Here is a 10036-nt window from a genome sequence, read left to right on the forward strand (position 1 = left end):
GGGAGGAGAAAATCAAGACATATTTCTAGTATTTCACATTCATTAAAGTGTTAATTTTACAAAGGTCCCTGGAAAAGCCAAAAAGCTCATTAAATTTTACACATCATTTTGACAGCATTTGAAGTAGAGTTAACATAGCAAACAGTACAGAGCATATAAACAGCTGAGTGGTCTTGGAAAAAAAAACCCAAAACAACAACAAAAAAACCCTCAACAACTGGGAACACCCACATATTCGGTCAGATTATCTTTTGTAGACATTAAGACTTTAAATTGTCAGATTTTATTTTATACAAGCAAAGTAAACTGCTCCCAACAATAGTCAATAGCATAAAATCTAGCATTAACCCATTTCTAATATGGCTGAAAACTGTAGGGTTCTGCATGGGAATAATCCTTTTGCTGTCATTCACAGGGAAAGTGATTTGCACTGCTAGTACTGAGCCACTTAAATATTTTACCTTAATTTCAAATCATGTACAACATGGTCAGTACATTTAAGAGTAGCAGTGCTAAAACTATTTTGAAACAAACATTTGATGAAATTTCATTTTATTAAACGAATACCTCATGGCCGGTGTTCCCAAAGAAACAAGGTCTGTGACTTTTAGAATTACGCATGCTCTGCAGAGAGGCAGATACTGGTCTCATGTCAGCTTTCCCCAGAAAAGGGGTACAGACATAACTTTCTATGCCAGTGTTAGAGCTATTGGAGAGTTGTCTGAAACAAGCTCTTGTCCTCTGTTCTTCACATCTCCATACATGAATCCCAAGTTTCCTGAGCTTCTTTTGGTTTAAGTCTGTGGCAACCACAGATGGTTTCCATATGTATGATTTAAATTTGCCTTGCTGCTACATTAAGTCATCATCCTCAAATTCCATTAGTCTCAATTACCTATTTTCATGTATATGAGTAGTAAGGTTGAAAAGTTCATTTTTATGTTAACAAGCTATACCCATGTAAGGAATTTTTTGGATCTGCTGGCAATTCAAATAAAGCATATGTGAAAAAACATGCAAACTTTCCTTTTTCATATATGAAATGGAAGTTATTTCTTTGGAGTATTAAGTCAGAGATATTTTAATCCAAGTCATTACTGGGGGGGGGGGGAGCAGACTATTATAAACTTCTGTGGGAGGACATATTGACTGATACAGTTTTTCATAAGAAATAGCCTATTTATTTGGGATACTTAAAAGCAAAAAAACTACCACTGGTGAATTCTGTTTCCAGGGAGATGACATATTACATTCCAGAAACATGTCACACACTGAAGTTATTTTTCAGAGGAGTGAGAAGAGCAGAATACGAACAGGACTTCTTTGCCATGCCACAGGCTCTCTGGCAACATGGTTGCATAAGGAAGAAAACAAGAACAAAGAAGTCTGACTCACCATCCTCAAATTTAGTTGCAGCGGTTATAAAGGTAACTACCCATATATCAAGTATTACTTTAATGTTAATATGTTGCAGCTGAAAGTGAAAACCATCCACTCCCTTGCCTCTTCCACAGCAGTGGTAACACCTGGCAGAAGTAGCAGCACACATTTCTTCTACTACTGCAGGCAATCCGGTAACTGGCATGAAACAGAGCTCTAAAAAACATACCATATTAGTAACAATTCAGGTACAAGGTCGCACAGAAAGGGGGGGAAAGCCAAAGGGGCCATATTCCTTTACAGCACCGCTCGGTTCAAGCGAAGCCCTGTAATGCATAATAGCAAGAAAACCCCATCCTTCATTTCTTCCCAATCACTGTTCTACCTCTAGCTACAACTCACGTCAAGTGTAAGATTATCACCCTCTCTTTTCATTTGTGCCCTTCTCTCTCCACTGGACTTTGATTGCAATCTTTCTGGAAAACATAAGCATCAATTTTATTACCGAGGGCAACAATTTATGTTCCTCCTAAAAAGGCAATACAAAGGAACCAAGCAGCTGTGTAACGGGGTAAAAAAGCACTGAAGTTACCATGCAAGGAGTTCTGTAAATTGGTGCTTAATAAATAAATAGGCAAGCTTATACTGTCTGGTAACAAGTAATTTAGCAATAAGGTATGCCTGCTACAGAACAGCATCTGCATACCCGATTCCTTCAGGTGCATTATCTCATTTCCTTTCGAATCTTTTAAATTTTTGCTACATCATCCTTCTCTCAACCTTTCAGATAGCTTTAGTCTCTTCTCATACACTCCTTCCATCATGCCAGTAGCCATGCACCTCTGCCCACAGCTCTCCTCTGATGAGTCATTTAGACTTCTGAGGACCTGCTAGGATCTAGGAAAGATCACATTTCTTCTGCCTCCTTGGAAGAAGGYACTTCTCCCAAAGCCCAACATCTACAAATGCCTTTTAATGTCATATACAAAAGCCATGTTGCTACTGCACATTTTCCAAGTGCAAAGTCACTTGGCCTTTTGATTCAAGTGTGGTTTTATTGCAGTATATGATTTTATCCTTCAAAAGGAGGAAGACTTTGGCTCCATATAAGTTGTAAATACACACCTCCCTTGCTCTTACTAAAATAACTCCTGAAGTCTTTATTACTTTTAGTTCCTAGATAAAAGTAACTTCTCTTAGCTTCTGAACAGCCTCCTCAAAATGTTTTCACACCTCTTTTGACACCTAGTTCATACCATGCTATCTTCTTCTCAGGAAGGAGAGGATATCATGGGCTGACAGCAATTTGTGGGCTTAAAATTGACTCAGGGTAAAAATTCTCACTATGTTTCAAACAGCACCATATCAGTGAGAAACTGGGTCACTTTTTATGAAAAGAAAATCCTGTATCAAAATCATTACAGATCAGGACTTAGCATTTCTGTACACTACTAACCCACAGCCAACTGGGAAGAGAACTCTAAAGCAAGATGCACAGTTATACTTCTTTACACATGTATACCTATTTTTTTTTCCTTTCTCCTCAACAAATCCATGCCAAATTTTAAAGAAATTTTTCTGTCCAAATGACCTTCCCTCTCTCTTCCCAAATACGGGCAAAAAAGGTCTCAATGATATAGTGATCAAAAGAGTAGCTGCCCCTGGGGTACCCTACAGGACACTCCTCTTTGTATTCCATATGGCCAACATCTAAATGAAATATCACAAGACTTAACTGCACCAAAAAATATTAAATAGTTTCTCTTGTAGTCCAGACGATAGTTTTCTAGAAAACATGAAGCCTCCATTAATTACTTGCAAGAGGCATTTACTTTTAGAAGTTAGCTTTTTGCAAGGACTCCACATTCCTCCTTGGTTAAGCAATGAATACCAGCCACTTGTTTTTGATTTTGGTATATCAGCAAAAAGATGTTAGGTTGGGGGGAAGGGAAATGATACTTTGACAGAGCAAAAAACCTCATGAAAGTATTTCTGTTCATATTAAGTCTTTGAAATCTGAACACCAAACAAATACAAGTATTCAGCCAAATACTACCATTACTGCTAGTTTTTGTTTCATTTGAGCTTCTCAAAGTACTTAAGTGTTTGTGAAAAAAGACAAACTGCACACAGGACTGTTAACATTTAACAGATGGAGAAACACAAAGATAAATAATGTGCCTGAGGTCACAAGGATATATGGCAGAGGCAGGAAGAAAAGGAAAAAAAAAATCCCTTCTTCACTAGTATTTGTACTTGTCAGAGTTATTAATTTTTTCCTTCTCCCACATATTATAGAAAAAATTTCCCTCTGTGGTCAATGGTATAAGCCTGCAAACTTAACCATTTGCAGAAATTTCACTTGACTTTGCATGTGCCATTTTAAAAATCCTAAAAGCACATGAGTTTCAGTGATTTTTGTATGCCCCACAAACTGTTTTTAACCTGTTCTTCAGCTAAAGTATAATTTCTACAGTAAATTAACTTCTAAAAACTGTGTCTACAAAGGTAGAAAACTCTGTTTCAAAATATAGCACTTCTCAAAATCGCACCTTCTTATTAAACAAAGAAGTAGAGCTGCCACAGCTCTGTTGTAATTTTGTTTCTTCCAACTATTTGAAGGAGAAAAAGAAGTTGGTTTAAGGGTTGTGGGTTTTTTTAAATCTTTACTCTTAGCAACTTCGATGAGAAAGTGTTTCCCACTAAGGATGACAAAACGATACTGCATCAGAACACAACCAAAGTATTTCCTTACATCAGAGGGACCACGGCGCAAGAAGCCGTGATGTGAGTGGGAATCGCGGCACTGACAGAAGTTTAATGGCGCTGTCTAGCCCTGACAGAGCCGTGGAAGTCAGACTCACTGTCTCTGCGCATCTGTTGTGGATATAAGCATGCGAGATCAATCACTGCTTTCAGCCCAGATACTAACTCATCCAGTATATTATATTCATCAAAAACACAGTTGAATCCAATGGCTTTCATTTTACGAAATGATAGGCCAGTAGTCCCTCATGGCCACATACATGAATAGCGCTAACTTCTGAACGTAGCCTGGATTACTACTTCATTCTTTGCCCAGGCTTGCCCTGAGCAAAGCGTACAACCGCARGAGACAAACCAGCCAATGAGCTTATCTATAGGTAAAATATTCCAGCTGAATTGGTAACAGCTGAGCCAAAAACCCCATAAAAAGTGTTCACGCCATTAAAATATCTGCAACAAACTGTTTTGGTGAAAGGAATTCCAACATGGATATAAAGTAAACTTCTTTTTATGAAGTGGGAGCTGTAAATAGCTTTTATTGAGGCTATTATAAAGCTAATCGCCACTAGGGGGAGCACAGTTATCCCTCTCAGAGGCACTTCCCAGGCCAATTCAGAAGCCACAGCATCCTGGTTCATTCAGCACGCAACACAGCTGTCTAAGTCAGTCTTGAGCAGATAAATATTAAACAGATTTTCATGTTAGTTTTAGCATTCGGATTATCATTGAAATGTGAAAGATGTGAATGCGCAGGTAGTAAAGATATTTAAAGACAACTTGATGGCAAAGCTTAATAAGAAAAGCAACAGTAGTTTACCCTTTATGACAGCACAGTCCATGCCAAATGTACAAAAATTTCAGTCGTGCAAAAAGCAAGACTGACATGTGATGAAAAAGATGAACAATACAGGCAAGACTTTTTTTTAATTTGCCTTTTCATTTTCCCCCCATCACGATATACTTGGTTCCCATTACCAAACCTTTCTTCCCAGCTGTGAAAGACGGAAACTCACATTTTAAAAAGCACCCTGACGCACTTGGCTCAAGAGGTAGTGCTTCAATGTCTTCACCAATTACTCCTAATACCTGGGAAAGTCATTTGAGCTGTCAAAGTTAAAGTGACAGCTGCCATCCTAAAGGCTCCCTAATCCAGCCCTCACTAGCTGGGTAACACACTGCAGAGATCACACACGAAGTTAGCTACTACCAAACATCTTAGTAGCATTCTCTGTTTCTATGCCTGCTTTTCCTTTCCCTCTGAAGCGAGGGATGCATTTTATGTTATTATTTTATCATGGTATATTATATATATATATATATATATATATATATATCATAGAAAACTACAGAAACCTCTCTTTTAAAAAATTACTGGAACCAGGAAAAGGAGGCTCTATTTTAGTTAATTAGTAGAAACTTTTTGCATCAAGGAAGTCGTCTTTAAACTAGATTACTTTTCTTAGAAACTATATGAAATACTCAAAAAAATTAATTAGGCTTTCAAGTGATTGCTGTACATACTACCTCCTACAATAGGATATTTCCACTGGATGGCAAGCTCCCCTGCATTATAAAACATTATTCTACATGAACAGATGGAAATCATAAAATGATATTTAGCTACAGATTTCCTGTCACAAACTTACGTAAAAAGGGGGGGGGGGGAGAGCATATACTCAACATTTTCCATTAGCCAGTATCCAACCACTGAAAGAAGTCAGAAGGAATTCATATATATATTTCTATGACACAGCAACCTATTTTTACCCATATTTTTTCAAGTCACTTGTGCATAAGATGGGCATAAATATGCATTTTCACTTTTAAGCATACAACATAGGATCAAAACCAAAACCACCTCCTAAAGAACGCACATGAAAATACATTTTAGTTGTGGCTACAGATCAGACTTCTCTGATTCAAATCTTACTTTTGTCTGAACACCAGTGGAAGACAGTGAAGCTCTACGAAGCTTCAGAGGTCTGTCAGAAGAGTTGATGATAGGATCATGGCCTAGAAACATATTAAACATTTCTGTTATCAGTTGTAATAAGCTGTGTTGGATAGAGCAGCAAAGCCGTTGTTTATTTCATTCGGATATGAAAGTCAGTAAATTTCCAAAGATCAAGACGCATAACTAAGTTAAAGTGTAAAAATAAACTGCTCCCTTAATTTAAGGGAAAGCATTATCAGCTGTTGCAATCAATACGACTACTTTGAAACACAGTCTTGAACTGCATTTAATCAGAACTTTTTGCTTCATGGTCAGGGCTTTAAAAAAGAAAAAAAAATAATACTATTCAAGCGCAATAAAGAGATTTTTATAGAAAGGTTACAGCAAAAGCCCAGTCTCGGAATAACAGGTACTGAACATGCCATCCAAGAGGAGTGTGGGGGTAAGGGAGGTAAAAGACGCAGACATGAGGGTGAGGCATTCCTTGAAATACTTCACATACCATGTTAAATAGACTGCGTTCAAGTTGCACTCAGTTTGTTGTGAAATAAACTCAGACAGGTGACTGCTTTATATTTAACAGTTGTTTATATAACAATTGTTATATAAATAATATATGTTGTTGTATATAAATGTAATTATAAATTGTTATAACAATAACAATTTATATAACAATTGTTATATAAAGCTACCTGAAAACTAGCAAATCTCCAAAATGTTATTTCATCAAGACTTCAGAATACGCTAAGTACTACAGGAACGTTTCCTTTAATACATAAGACAATAAATCTTATTCTGTACTTACATCAAATATACTATTTTTTTTTTTCCTACAGTCACCAATGAAAACTTTTAATGCAAAACTTTTAATGCATAAAACTTTTCCATGCATATTTACCTTATTCATTGTATTTGTCTTTCTGCATAAATGCAATATAAGCAAAGCAACACACAGGTTTCTTGACTATTTCAATGGTCTTAAACACAAGCCAACCTTCAAGATTATTGATGACCTTCAAAAGGATTTAAGTAACACAGGTCTTACTATTAGTTACTCCAAGCTAACAACAGTTTGTACTTCAAGCACATCCAACACAAGGTTCTTAATTTCCTAATCAATGTAGTGAATTCAGGAGGCCAAAGTATGTTAAATATTGTCAAACAATGGGGAAGAAGGAAATGCATCGGAAAGGAAAATAACGTGCAAGTTTGCTAATAATTAGAACATGCTGTATTATTCTATACTCCACTAGAGAGCAAAGTGTGAATGCAGTTTTTTTTTTTTTTTTTTTTTTTTGTATATACAGGTGCATACAGTGGCATAAAAGTACAAAAAAGTCTAGGTTATTTTGGTGAAAGCTGGGAATAGTGCCTATGCAGAAAGTAAACCTTACAGCTCACAACTATTTCAAGCTTACCCTGGGGAAGGGTATCAGAATTCTGCAATATATGTCTGGACAGTTAATGAAGCTGGTCATCTATAATTAACAATGTTCTCTCTCTCTCTCTTTTTTTTTTTTTTTAAACATTAAGCAGCTGAATAACAACTCTGTTACCCCCAACCTAGACAGAATGAGTCTTATGCTTTATTGAAAACCATCATTAAAACAACTGTAGAATGAGCAAGTAAGTAAAATAAAAACCAACCAACAAACCACTAAAAAAGGTGGGAAATCATCTCAGCACAAAAATATACCCCAATAACCAGCTGTGATGCTATTACAATGAAAGAAGAGCAGAAGCCCTTGAGGTCTAACCAGGTGCACTGGAGGTAAAGAAATAGTTCTAGTTCCATAAAAAAAGCAGCAGTTTCAGAAGCTTTTAGAGGTTTTTTGATAGCTTTTAACAGACCTGAATGAAAACAGCAAACAGTGAGAGGAATGAGTCCCATCTCTCAGCCATCAGTATTATGCAATCATTTGCCTCAGTCTTTTTTCTGTAGTTGTTTTGTTCAAGAATGAGCACAAATGCCTGTTTAAAAAGCCTCGGGAATTTGAGGGGGAATGGGCATTTGGCTTTCTCTAAAGAGAAGAATGACGGAGGAACACAATCTTTTTATACGTAAGGTAGATGAGACAACATTAGGTCTTGTCTTAATGGATTTTGTTTCAGTAACTTCCAGCTTACCAAGAGGTAAWATAAGATGACATACAAAAAGCTTGTGGGCAGGCTGAAAACACTGGGGACATCACTTTAGCCCCCGTTGAACACTCTCTCCATCACAAATTTCTATTCTACAGAATGTACCTATTTCTATAAATATAATCAAGCTATTCCTTTGCTTATATATTAGAGACTGAAATAAAGAAACAAGTATACAAAGCCACTCTTCTCTTCAGAGAGAGTGCACTAGTATTCAGCAATACATCAAAGTGAAATAGTGGAACCAGAGAATCCTTCAGTACTCTTGGTATTTGTGCTGGCAGACCAAAGTAAACAAATTTTTGGAATGCAGATCCTCAGACTGAAAGGGAACAATATATCATCCAGCTCCTTTCTCCTCAAAGCTGTGTCAGTGGAAAGGCAGAACATTTACTTCTTTATAGGACTTTGGAAACCTGTAAATCACTTTACTTGCTTTGGCTTCCTGTATCCTACTATTAAAAGAAATAAAGTAAATATCAGTCCCAAACTGATGAAAGTGAAATATGAAGTCACCTAGGGAAAAACAAACAAACAAACAAACATGACAGTTAAGTCAGGTTTTGCAACTTGGGCCTTCTATTTTTTCCAACATTTGAGTACCATAGCTTCCCCCCGCCCCAAAATCAATTACTGCAGTCCCTCAAAAAACAAAACAAAAAAACCCTCCCTCCACAGCCAACATCAAAAACTGCTCGCTAGTGCACCATTATGCCAAATATTTTGTAATACAGTCCACAGCTGTGTTTTTTCAGCTACCATGGCCCTATGTGTCTTTTATTCACAGCTGTTAGTGTCTTCTCAAAGACATCTTGCCACTCTTTGCTTAAGCACCCAGTCTCTACCTCCTCAGCTTCCAGGGTCACATCTAGTACTCCATAAACTCTCTCCTGCTTCTTATTCGGTACACTGAAGCTCCGAGCCTGTGTCCAAGTCGCTGTTGCCTAGTTTCCATTTACACTTAAAGCAACAGGAATGAAGAAGCTAAACACTTCTGCCTGGACAACAGTTTCAACACTATTCTTATCTAAAAAACCCCACACTTTATCTATTGCTGTCAAAGGTGTCTGCATTTTAAGATAATGGCTGTTGCAAAATAGTTCCCCCAGGACAAAGACATCTACAGAAAATATACAGAAATTAAGCTTTCTTGCTCATTAGGAGAACAGTTTTGCTATACTTCACGTTTGATAGATTCTAGCTAGCCTGTATTTGCTACCTCAATTTTAATTTTTAAACATTTCATTCGATATTTACTTTAGATAACACATTTGCTATCTTGAAAGATCTCAATGCTTCTTCAGAGTGAAGATGAACAGCAGACAAACAGAAGTCTCTCTGAAATACTATTTCTAAAGCTCTCTCTTTTATATCTCAAAAATCTGCATAATCACTACACTGCAACAAGAGGAACTATTTGTTTTTTTCAGTTGTATTTGTTTTCTGCCCTACAGTTTGCTATGCTATGTTGTCGGGGATTTATCTCCCAATACAAATTAGCCATTTGCATTTTTATGCCTATATTTTACTAAAAACAAACAAACAAAAAAGTAAAAGAATGCCAGAGTCTTGCACTATTATACAGCATGTAATATTGATACAGTAAGCTAATAGCTAACATCTAAACTAGATGTTTGAACATGATGCTTCAGTTTTCTATTCAACTATTTCATAAAATGAAACTAACCCTTGATAGAGGGGAACAAAAAAAATACAAAAATATCACCTTAAAAGAATTTTTCAAGTTCCAGACATGCAGTGTTCAGCTGCTTGTACTGGTGGCCTGCAGTTATG

General features: G+C 36.8%; 1 protein-coding gene across 4 annotated transcripts in view; it reads right to left on the reverse strand.

Moving 5' to 3' along the window:
- HS2ST1 (heparan sulfate 2-O-sulfotransferase 1) overlaps positions 1-9233 on the reverse strand; it is a 42975-nt gene extending 33742 nt beyond the window's left edge. For 2 of the 4 annotated variants that reach the window (XM_026057554.1, XM_026057556.1), the window contains exons 1-2: positions 9088-9233; positions 6077-6159 (exon numbers count right to left, since the gene is read on the reverse strand). The gene's annotated coding sequence lies outside the window, so the exon portion shown is untranslated. The remainder of the gene's footprint in view (positions 1-6076; positions 6160-9087) is intronic. The other 2 variants (XM_026057553.1, XM_026057557.1) reach the window with 1 other exon arrangement.
- Positions 9234-10036: the final 803 nt, after the last annotated feature.

Source organism: Apteryx rowi, unplaced genomic scaffold (genome assembly GCF_003343035.1).
Source record: "Apteryx rowi isolate R43461 unplaced genomic scaffold, aptRow1 scaffold_14, whole genome shotgun sequence".
In the NCBI taxonomy this organism is placed as follows: Eukaryota; Metazoa; Chordata; class Aves; order Apterygiformes; family Apterygidae; genus Apteryx; species Apteryx rowi.